Source organism: Pinus tabuliformis, chromosome 5_2 (assembly GCF_031772625.1).
Source record: "Pinus tabuliformis cultivar Carrire ecotype Pingquan chromosome 5_2, CPIR1, whole genome shotgun sequence".
In the NCBI taxonomy this organism is placed as follows: domain Eukaryota; kingdom Viridiplantae; phylum Streptophyta; class Pinopsida; order Pinales; family Pinaceae; genus Pinus; species Pinus tabuliformis.
Genome location: NC_142306.1, coordinates 266,515,962 through 266,528,496, shown reverse-complemented (window position 1 = coordinate 266,528,496; position 12,535 = coordinate 266,515,962). Strand labels below are relative to the sequence as shown.

At 40.9% G+C, this 12,535-nt stretch overlaps 1 pseudogene; it reads left to right on the top strand.

Moving 5' to 3' along the window:
* The first annotated feature begins 1,353 nt into the window (after positions 1–1,353).
* Positions 1,354–11,340, top strand: LOC149158536 (uncharacterized; annotated as a pseudogene).
* Positions 11,341–12,535: the final 1,195 nt, after the last annotated feature.

The following is a 12,535-nucleotide window of genomic DNA, read 5'->3' as shown; positions in this document are numbered from 1 at the left end:
AAACCTCAGGCTCCTTCCCGGCAGATGACGAATAATATTTTGTTCGAGTACTGATATTAATGGGTATTGTACCAGCCATAAACACTTGAGAACCAAAGGAAGAGGGAGGCTGAGTAGGGTCAGCCACCATTTGAGTTTTTTGAGTGTGTTGGGTGGGAAAGGGCTCTTTGAGCACCGCAGGAGTCCCAGAGGTGCCTTTTAATAAACGACTAACTTCGGACCGCCTCGGGCAATCCTTGGTAAAGTGATTTTCATCGCAAATAAGACAAGGATATTTGGGTTTGCGTTTAGTGCCGTCCTCAGGTTGAGGTTTTGGGGTTTCCTGCTTAGGTTGCTCCGGCTTATTTTTCGCTTTCCCTTTTTTCTTCTCTTTCGAAGCCTTGTTTGCCGTATTAGATTGGACGGCATTAACCTCAGAAGTAACATTCGAACCAGGCGATGCCTGGGAAGGTTGTCCATTCGAAGCAGATGTTTTTTGCTTTGCAGGGTTCGTATTTTTCTTTGAGGATGAATTAACCGAACCAATGATACCGTCAACAGTGGGTGTTGGCGGGGCTTTAGATGTTCCTTGTCTTGGGACATCAGGCAGATAATCATATAATGTACCTGACTGAGAATAAACCAAGTCAAGGTACTGAGCTCGAGCAATAGCTTGCTCTTCAGTGACACACGCCCCCATGGCGATATCCCGAGCTATCGGAGGCACGAACGAAGTCGTAAACCAATCGGTAAGAAGCTAGTCGGGAATCCAAAATTTGATCATACGTCTACGCCGTCTCCATTCATGGATATGATCAGAGATATGCGTAGCTGTCGTTTGTCTTAAGGAAGTGAGGAGGTGCGTACCCGTTTCGTATCGAATGGGCAACTGGAAGTGAGTGAGAAATGCCATAGCCAAGGAATTGAAATCTTGAAAGGACCCGCGATGAAGTTCGATATACCACTTAGCGGCAGAGCCAGTGAGAGTCCTTTGAAAAAGGCGAAGCCGAATTGAATCGTCAAGCCATGAATTAGATGAACACCACAAATGATAGGTCATAATATGGGCTTGTGGGTCTTCATTGGCTTTACCATCGAATTTTGGACAGTCACCAGGTATTTTAGTTGGAACTGGAGGCCAATAAGGATTATGAAGAATAGGATCATTGGTTAATTTGGATACATCTGGTAATTCTAAAGTCGCTAAGAATGGTAATTGAGGATTGAAAGGCATCTGGGGCTGTTGGTAGGGTGGAGCACCAGGGTTCCAGCCAGGTGGTGGTTGCCCCCATAGAGTTTGTCCGGAAGGATTTGGCCCCATAGTGGATTGGCCGTAGGGATTTGTATAGTGCCCCCCAGCATAAGGATTACCAAATGATGCTACAGGTGTGCCGTATTGCTGTTGATAAGTTTGCGAGGGATTCGCTTGCGGTTGCTGGTAGTTCTGGTACGGGGCAAATGGAAATTGCCCTTGAGGTTGTTGGTAGCCATACAGTGGTGGGGCTCCGAATTGAGTTGAAGGACCAGGCTGGGTTGGATAAAAAGTTTGTGATTGAGACCCAGCCTGCATTTGAAGACCAGATGGGTGTTGGGGTCCCATTTGGGGCCATGGACCGGATTGAGCAGCGCCAATGGACTGTCCTATAGGTTGGGCTATCTGGCCAGAAGGAAAACCTTGTTGATGGTGAGGTTGGTCGATCTGTCCAGAAGGTTGTACCTGCTGATACTGAGGTTGGCCTACCTGCTGGAACTGTTGTTGCGCAGTTGAAGGTTGTCCTAGCAGACTAGATGGTTGAGGAGACTGGGCAGTTGGTTGGCCCAACTGTGTTTGAGGCTGACCAATCTGCCCAGAGGGTTGTGAATACTGGACAGTAGGTTGACCGAGTGGTTGAGTAACTTGTCCAGACATTGGACTATACTGGACATTGGATTGGTTTGGGTTAATAGTTTGTTGACCACTTTGTCCAGCGGGATAGCCTTGCTGGATACCAGGTTGGACTTGTTGAAAAGACGACTGACCTGAGTTACCAGAAGGTTGCATATAAGAAGAGGAAAAAGGAGCAACAGTAACGAAAGGGTTTCCATGAACGGATTGCCCTGGTTGGTCTTGAGGGGGTTGTATTGGAGATTGCGCAGATAAAACTTGACCACCATGGAAAGAGGTGGAGGTCCAATCAATTGACAATGGGACCGATACCTCAACAACCAGTTGAGATGACAAATATGGATCATATGGCTCCTGCATTGGGACATTTGTCATGGGGTCAAAGACTCCAAACAAAGAAGCTGAGGGACGACTAGAAATAGAAGTCAAGGGGGCTGCACATACCGTTGGAGCGGTTGTGACGAAGGTAACAGATAGACTGCGACTTGGTGGAGTAAAAGGCTCCGTAGTAGGAAAAGTGTGTGATGACCAAATGGGACCTGTGAACGGAGTTCCAGAAGGCGTAGCATCTCTCAAAGCTTTATAGCCCAGTGGTAAATTTGTAGTAGTAGGCGTACTACTAACATGTATAGGGTCTGTTGAGGTGGGAATTTCACCACTCGTTGCAACGGACTCCTCAGTCATTGTAGGAGACAGATCATCCATGTCGGAGGAAACTGGTGGGACTGACCCGCGAGGAGAAGGATGGTCCCAAAAAGGGATACCGTCCTCAAAAGGTTCCCACGTAGGGTTCCAATGAAACTGGTAAGTCTCGTCACCCGGGGCACGAGAACTAAGTGGTTGTATACTTAGAACCACAGGAAGACTCACCACCGGTGTTTCAGTAGAAGACGAAATCGGTAATTCTGCCAGGATGAAACTTGAGAAGTTTATCGAGATAACTCCTACTTCGGACTGACACAAACGAAAGCTAATTGGGTAGATGTTATCGTGGCCAATAATTTTTAAGACACTGAACTTAACCTTTTCATTTTTTAAGAGTCGAGAAAAGGATAAAATATGACTCCAGTCTCCTTCGAATATTTAATGAGCACGAAGTGACAAGACGCTCACAGGCACCTTTTCGTTTAGGGAGTCCGAAAAGGATCAAAAGTGACTGCTCTGGAATTCTAGGTAGAGGGTGTGCCAAACTTTTCGCAAAACCACAGAATACTTTTTAGGGTACGGGTGGTCGATCTTCGTGAATGCTGTGTTCACTGCATTGCGAATCGTAGGGCGGCTGACACGGCTTCCTATGGATAAAGGCTTTATTCCTATAGGGGTCTCCCAATATATACTCGACGGTACGTGGGAGCACAGTCCATATTGGCAGCTATCGTTTCACCGTGGAGGAATCACCCAACCACTCGACGATAAACTACCAGGTTTAAAGACGCCGGAACACGTCTCTAACCTAGACCTCTAGAGTGTTTGCGTTATGTTCCAATGCGTTGTTATGTTCATTGAGTTCATTTTAAAGTTTATCTTTGATTATGTTTCAGTTTTTTGGTCCTACCGTATGTGATGTCTCAAAAACTTCTTACATGCAAACTATATGCCAAAATTAAATCATTTGATTCGATGAATTCTATCTACAGGAGGGTTGAGATCTTTCTCACAAATGGAACGATCATTTCAACAAACAACAAAGATCCTAATGCAGCTAATAACAAGAAACGAAATTTTGTCTTTTTCTTTTTAATAGCAACAAATAACAATAAATGCTAACTACTATGATGCAAGAGATTTTTTGTTTTTCTTTCCTTTAAGATGGCATAATGCATGTAAACAAATTCTAAGAGATATACACAATCCAAGTTCAGTCAATGAAATAGAACCAATTCTGAAACACTAAAATGAACCATGCAAGCAAGGAAAAACACAAAGACTAGTGAACTCCAACGAGGCTAGAAGTGAAGTATTCAGAGTATAGAAGATCAAGCTTTAACAAAGCACTGGATAGGTGCAGAACACAACCAACAAGTTGACTGGATAATCAAGAGATCGAAACTTCCCACAGAAGGCTAGACATGCAAAGTCACTAGATATCCTAGGGCTGAGACGAAAATCAATAGAAATGAGCAAACAGCTGAGGGATACAGGCTAAGACCAGTCAAGCAGAGGTTCAACACAGTTCCAGAGGCTGAAAGAGATATATAAAGAGACTGAATGAGCTTTCCACCCACACACAGGCAAAATTTACAGAGCTGGCGCGACTGTCAGCCTGCAACTTGCGCTACCACAGGATTGGCGCGAGTTGCTTTTGAGCAACATGCGCCAACTGGCGCGACTGTCAGAGAAATAACCGCGCCAATTAAGCTTGCCAACTAGAAAAATAAATGATACGACCTCAGGTCGGGTTGACAGTGCTCAGATGGGTCAAACAGTAAAGAATAAACTCAAAACTGACTCAGGAAGCTCATTCACTCAAGCAAGCAGAAGAAAATCAACATGCAAGACAAAAATCAAATAGTTATTCCCCAGTGGAGTCGCCAATTTGTTGGTCAGGTAAATCCCCTCTGCGGACAGAGGCGATCCCACTAGCCTATAACAGAACTAGCCACAAACAAACCACGCTGCTACGCAAGTTCCTAGTTATGCATCAAAGGTGAATCAAGAAGACTAACCTGGAGTCCAACGCTATGATTGAAGCAGAGTTGATATCCTCGCTCCCTTGCTCCAACAGATCACAAACGAACACCTGCACATGCAAAGGAAGAGACAGATACCAACATAAAAACTACCAAGGCACAACTATATTTCAGTCAGAAAGGAAATAAATCAACACATCACCATGATAGATAATGAGATTGGAACTATAATAGCAGTCGCTCATCAATTAATAAACAGGAAAAGTTACAACCATTGTTCTGACGTCGACCCTTCTCCTGGCTGGGCGAATAACTATATGTGTCTTGCCATGCATCTCCTCTCCGGCAGCATAACCTCTCTAGCACTCACTAGCATTCCTCCAAGAACTCAAGAACTCAACATCTAACACTCCATGACCAATAATCATCACTACTATCACTCAATCACTAAATCACTAGCACTAACACTAACACTAGCTTGTCCAATGCATAATGACAAGCTTATATAGATGAAGAAGGGAGGAGGATGCGATGAACCGGGACACCTTTCGCGGATTAGCAAAAGCCATAAAGATGGATAAAGCTCGGCAAAAGACTGATTTTTTATCCTCAGAAAAGCTCCATGTAATGAAGGAAACAGTAGTCAGACGTGCGTTAAGGCAAAAAGCACGACTAAATTTGGTTGGCGCAACTGTGGATCTAAGACAGAGCGCCAATGGTCGCGCCCTCTTTTGAGGATCTCCACCATTGGCGCGGGTAGAATACTGTGGACTTGCGCCAATGGAAAAAGATCACTTTTCAGGGATAATCTGCAGAAGATGTCTTCAGGGAACATGGAGTACATACTCAGGGGAACATAATGCAAGTGTTTTTAGCCTTTGTCACTTCTTATAACTCCCGGGATGGGTCCTCCAAGGTACGGCAAGAGGAGTAACAGGGATGGTGACAAATTACTGTGTAACAAATGGTATGACAAAGCTTCTAAAAAAGGAGCAAAGAGGTGTAATTGCACAATTGTGTTCGCTAGATGTTTCCACATTGGAATCATCTATTTCTCATGATCTCCAAAAAGTCCTGGACAATCATTCCAAGGTATTTGAGACTCCCAAAGGTCTCCCACCTATGCGTGATCATGATCATGCTATTCATCTGATTCCAGGAAGTGTTCCTCCAAACATCAGGCCGTACAGATATCCCTATGTCCAAAAAAGTGAAATTGAACGTATGGTTGCAGAAATGCTAGAGGCTGGTATAATTCAACCAAGTCAAAGTTCTTTCTCTGCTCCAGTAGTATTGGTGCACAAGAAGGATGGATCATGGCGCATGTGTCCGGATTATAGGGAGCTCAACAAGCTCACTATTAAAGATAAGTTCCCATTCCTATCATTGATGAATTTCTAGATGAATTGCATGGATCAATTTACTTCACCAAGTTGGATCTTCGTTCGGGATATCATCAAATCAGAATGAAGATTGAAGACATTCTGAAAATGGCATTTAGAACTCATGAGGGTCATTATGAATTTTTGGTCATGCCTTTTGGCCTTACTAATGCACCTTCAACATTTCAAGGTTTGATGAATTCAATTTTCAAACCATTCCTTAGAAAATTTGTGTTAGTATTTTTTGATGATATACTAATCTACAGCAAGTCTTGGAAGGATCATGTTGAACATGTTGACAGGGTGCTACAACTATTGGAGGAGAAACAATTATATGCAAAAAGATCCAAATGTTTCTTTGGAGTCCAGGAGGTGGAATATTTGGGTCATATTGTATCTCATGAAGGAGTTAAGGTAGACCCTAGCAAAATTAAAGCCATTAAGGAATGGAAAATTCCCACATCCATAAAGCATCTGCGAGGATTTCTTGGGTTGACAGGGTATTATCGCAAGTTTGTTAAGAATTATGGGAGAATAGCAGCACCTCTAACAACATTATTGAAGAAAGATACATTTTCATGGACTCCGGAAGCAACAAAGGCCTTTGAACATCTTAAAGAGGCAATGTGCCAAGCACCGGTCTTAGCTACACCGGACTTCACAAAAACCTTTATTGTGGAATGTGATGCTTCAGGAAATGGAATTGGTGCTGTTCTAATGCAAGATGAAAGACCCATTGCTTTTGAAAGTCGTCCAATCAAGGGAAAGTTTTTAAGCAAAGCTATTTATGAGAAGGAAATGTTGGCAATACTCCATGCACTTAAGAAATGGCGACCCTACCTAATGGGAAGACACTTCAAGGTAAAAACGGATCATGATAGCCTTAAATACTTTTTAGAACAAAGATTATCCTCTGAAGAGCAACAAAAGTGGGTCACAAAGATGTTGGGTTATGACTTTGAAATCATCTACAAAAAAGGGAAGCAAAATGTGGTGGCAGATGCACTCTCAAGAAAGGATGAGGATGTGGAAGCATTGTTGTGCGCCATTTCTATTATCCAACCAGATTGGATAAACGAAGCAAGGGAGGAATGGAAGAATGATGAAGAAGTGTGGGCACTTATTCGAAAGCTACAACAAGATTCCAGTACGTCTGATACATTTAGCTGGAAAAATGATTCGTTATGGTACAAAGATCGCTTATACCTCTGTAAGAATTCCCAGCTAAAACAAAAGATTCTTATGGAATTGCACACTTCTCCCTTAGGAGGGCACTCAGGATTTTTAAAAACTTACCACAGGGTTAAGAAGGAATTTTTTTGGGATGGCCTTAAATCAGATATTCAAAATTTTGTGGCGAAATGTTTGGTTTGCCAACAAAATAAAGTTGAAACAATTAAGACACCGGGTCTATTACAACCTTTATCCATTCCAAGCCAACGTTGGGAGGAGGTTTCAATGGATTTTATCACAGGTTTACCCAAGTCTGAGGGAAAGAGTGTCATCATGGTGGTAGTTGACAGACTTACCAAGTATGCACACTTTTGTGCATTATCACATCCATTTAAAGCCAGTACAGTTTCTACTGCATTTATGGAAACAATTCAAAAGCTACATGGAAACCCAAAGATTATTGTAAGTGACAGAGATCCCATTTTCACTGGAAATTTTTGGACAGAATTATTTTCTTGTCTTGGTACTCAGTTAGCTCATAGCTCATCTTATCATCCTCAATCTGATGGGAAAACTGAGATAGTAAACAAATGTTTGGAAGGATATCTTCGTTGCTTTGTATCTGATAAACAAACACAATGGGTCAAATGGTTGCCTCTGGCTGAATGGTGGTATAACACTTCCTTCCATACAGCAACAAAAATGACCCCATTTATGGCACTTTATGGGTATCAACCACCATCCATCACATCATATTTAAGAGAAAATTCTAAGGTTCAGGCAGTGGAACATCACATCGAACATCAACAACAAGTCCTCCAACTCTTAAAGGATAACCTCGTGTTGGCACAAAATAGAATGAAACAACAGGCAGATCAACATCGCAGTGAAAGAAGTTTTGATGTAGGTGATTGGGTATTCCTACGGCTACAACCATATAAGCAAATGTCCCTAAAGCAAGCTAAGAAGGATAATAAATTATCACCAAAGTATTATGGTCCGTACAAGGTGTTGCAAAAGATTGGTACTATGGCATACAAATTGGAGCTTCCTGCAGCTTCTCGATTGCACCCAGTTTTCCATGTTTCATGTTTAAAGAAGGTTATAGGCGACAAGCTCCCAGTTCAAACAATATTGCCAGAACTTGATGAGGAAGGAAAAATTATATTGGAACCGGAAGCAGTCACAGAAACAAGAACTCGACAGCTACGAAATCGATCAATTTCAGAGTATCTTATCAAGTGGAAGAACTTATCCACTGAAGATTCCACATGGGAGGATGAGAATTTTATGCAGAAGTATCCAGAACTACTCAAGCGTTGAGGACAACACTTTTTTGAAGGAGAGGGGCATGTTGGGTCCCTATAATACTAGTGATTACCCCATTACTATTGTAGTTATACCCCTTATTTATATTGTTGTGCCCCTATTACCCCCATGTTGTTATTTTTGTGCCCCATAGAATCCCTCTATTGTTATTTTTGTGGCTTTATATTATTATTGTTAGGTCGGCTGGATTATATTGTGACTCCTTAGACTCCTATATATAGAAAGGAGGTTTTGTCATTTGTGTCATCCAAGAATTGTTCATTTATGTAATGTAAAGGAGGTTGCCCGAGGCTGAATTCTAAGGCGTTGATCTATCTTTTCTATCTTTTCTTGAGCTGGTTTCATAACAGGTAAGGAGCACCTTAAGAGAGATTTTCCACAAAATCACGGTGGTAGGCCTCAGATATATAGGTCACATGAGGCACAGAATCTGGGGATGTTGGCCAGAGTGTTCTTCATATTTATATAGCATTGGATAACAAACAGGCAGACCATCAGGCATCTATCACTGAGATGGGCGATAAACTTTGTGATCAAGTTATTTCTATTTTGATTGACCCTTGATCTAATTATAGTTATGTTAGTCCTGACTTGGTGGATAAGTGTGGTTTGAGTAAGGAATTTCATGCAAAATATTGGTTAGTGCAATTGGCTACAAGCACAAAGAAGCGAGTTCATCATTGGGTAAGAACTTGTGCATTTGATATGAATGGTATGCCTACCGCAACACATTTGAACGTATTACCTTTGGGATCATATAATATGTTGTTGGGCATGGATTGGCTGTATCTTCATAGAACCAAGGTAGATTGTTATGACAAATCCATTGAGTGTGTTGATGACAATGGGGACCCAAGACTCTTACAGGGTAAGAAGAAAGCCACATCAGTTAGGTTGGTGAAAACTATGTAGGCAAAACATAGTCGCAAAAAAGGGTGTGTGTTATTTGCAGTGCACATTTCTAGTGACAAGGGTAAGGAAGTTGAGGATGCAAATGTTTTGAGCAGGTACCCAGTTCTATAACAGTTTCAGGATGAATTTCTTGAGGATATTTCAGAGTTACCACCTCACAGGTAAGTAGACTTTTCTATTGAGTTAGTTCCAGGGGCAGCTCCAGCATCAAAGGCACCTTATAGTATGAGCACTCTAGAGTTGGTTGAGTTGAAGTTGCAGTTGAAGGAAATGTTGGATAAAGGATACATTAGACCAAGTGTATCACCTTGGTGCACGCCAGTATTATTCGTGAAGAATAAAGATGGAACTCTTAGATTATGCATTGAACAAAGTAACTATCAAGAACATATACCCATTACCGAGGATTGATTATTTGTTTGATCAACTGAAGGGAGTAGAAGTGTTATCTAAGATCGACTTGATATCCGGATATCACTAGGTACGCATCAAAGAGGACATTTACAAGACAACTTTTCGAACCAGGTATGGGCATCATGAGTTTGTTATGGTTCCATTTGGATTGACTAATGCTCCAACTACATTTATGTGCACAAGCACATTGTGTGTTGCATCCGTATTTGGATAAGTTTTTTATTGTGTTCATTGATGACATATTGGTATATTTTAAAAATGAGGAAGAGCATGCCGATCATTTAGCAGCAATGTTGAGGTTGTTGAGAGAGCATCAATTGTATGCTAAGCACAAGAAGTGTAGTTTGTTTCATACTGAGGTACACTACTTAGGACATGTTGTCTCCAAGGAGGGAATTTCAGTAGCTCCATAAAAGATAAGGGCCATCATGGAGTGGGTAGCTCCTAAGAATGTGGATGAGGTGAGATCTTTCATGGGATTGGCAGGCTATTACAGGAGTTTCATCAAGAACATCTCACAGATTGCTTATCCTATTACATCATTACATAGGAAAGGTAAGAAGTTTGAATGGACAGAGGAGTGTGAGGCTAGTTTTGAGCAGCTTAAGTAGTTGTTGACACATGCACCAGTGCTACAGATTATAGATCCAGACAAGGAGTTTGTAGTGTGTACAAATTCTTGCAAGAGGGGACTTGGTGGAGTCCTTATGCAAGATGGACTAGTGGTATGCTATGAGTCACATAAACTAAACAAGGGAGTAGTATAAGATCATTATGACACATGGATTTACAAGGTCCATAAATGATACCTTTCAAGCCTCTGAGGTAAGTGCAAAATGACATTCTTTTTCCACACCCAATTCAATGGTTGATGGTTGTGAGCTTGAGATAATGGCATTTTTTAAGCCATCAAGGATTTTGCAAGAAATCGTGAAAGAGCTGGGAGTGAACATTGTAACCTTTGACAGGCCTGGGTACGGAGAATGTGATCCTCATCCTAAGCGACTTGTATGAAGTGCAAAAATTGCAGAGCTTGCAGACTAATTTGATCTTGGTCTCAAATTTTATGTGATGAACTTCTCCCTTGGGGGACACACAACATGGGGATGCCTCAAATATAAACTACACAGGTTATCATCATTCCTCCCCCCACCCCCCAACTTTGCATCTATTGTCTATGATATTGCTTGGCTTAATACTAAAGAAGGTGCATAGAGAACCTTGTAGTGTTTGTGACTATAGTTAAGAAACACAATGGTTGTGTTAGATCCTTTCTAAGTATTTTTGGGATTCTACCCTTTTAATAACATTGAAATATGAATGATGGTAATATAGATCTGTAGGTGATGCACTCTTAGCACCTGTAATAAACTACAAGTGGTATGGTTTCCCAGCTAATTTATCTAAAGAATCTTATTATCAACGAGTCCAATAGGATCAATGGGCACTTCATGTTGCTTATTATACCCCTTGGCTGACTTATTGGTGGAATACTAAAAAATGGTTTCCTTCTTCAAGCGTTATTCAAGGGACATGGAAACCTTTGAATCAACATGACTGGGAGGTAAAGCGCACCCTAAACAACTATTCACCGCATGACCAAAAGAAAAATAACTTCAAACAGATGAAAAAGTAGACAACCCACATATGTATGAATGTGTTTACAATGTTTTCGATAAATTCAAATATGAGGATAAAATCGAACTTTTATCAGCATCCAAAACATCCTTGCATTCCATTCATTATGAAATTTAGTTAAATTGACATGAATTCAAAATCCAACCTTAAATAAGGAGGGGACCTATGTATGAAAATTGGATCTGGGTTGCTTGCAGTACACAATTATGTTTGTCGAACAAGCTTACCCAATGAATCAAATCAGGAACTAATAAAAAATATCACAAGGAACTAATTACCCAATGAATCAAATAGGGAAATAAGAAAAAACACAATAGGGAACTGAGAACAAGCAAATACAAGTAGGGAACTAAGAAAAAATCAAATACAAACAAGGAAAATACACAACTTCGCTCGTGACTAGACACGATAGGAAAAATGTCGATTGCCTGACACATAAGGAAATAATTAATCATGCATCATGGAATTTGCACGGTGTTTGTCGTGCACCATGAAATTAGTAAAGTGTTGGTTGTGCACCATGAATTCACAGAGTCAAATTCACACCATGATTTTGCCACTATATTCACTTGCAAAATGGAGCCTTTACAGCCAGACTAGGGTTTCTTACAGGAAAATTTGTGGAGACCCAAATGGAGAAAGGCTTATAGCCTCAGACCATGAGGAAATATGTCAGCCCATAGGCAAAAGGGTAGACGAACGTCAAGCTAAGCAGTTTCGAAAGGGACGCACCATGAAATTCACACATTGATTTTGATAACACGATATTATTATTAATGCTTGTGATAAGCATAATAAGCTTGATGATAAAAGGGTATCAATAAGTTCGATACTCATATTGATCTTGGTTAGGTTTTTTTAAGCTTAGTAAATTTGACAAGTGGTAAAATTGGATGCCCTTTCTTGATGGTTGAGTAATATGATAAAGAAGTGATGTTATGATTATAATTCTTTTAGTACGACGATACACTTGTCAGTTTCCCTAATTATATGACACTAACCTTTGATGAATATTTGATGACATGTCCATATGTGGCAATGAAGTAGTTGATGATGTTTTGTTATGACTATGATGAATATATGTTTCAGAACCCGTTATAGTTTTATTCCATGATCTAACAAATTTTTTGATGCATAACAATATTATGATAGACATATTGATGCCTTGAATAATGTTGATTGAAGTGGCTTCC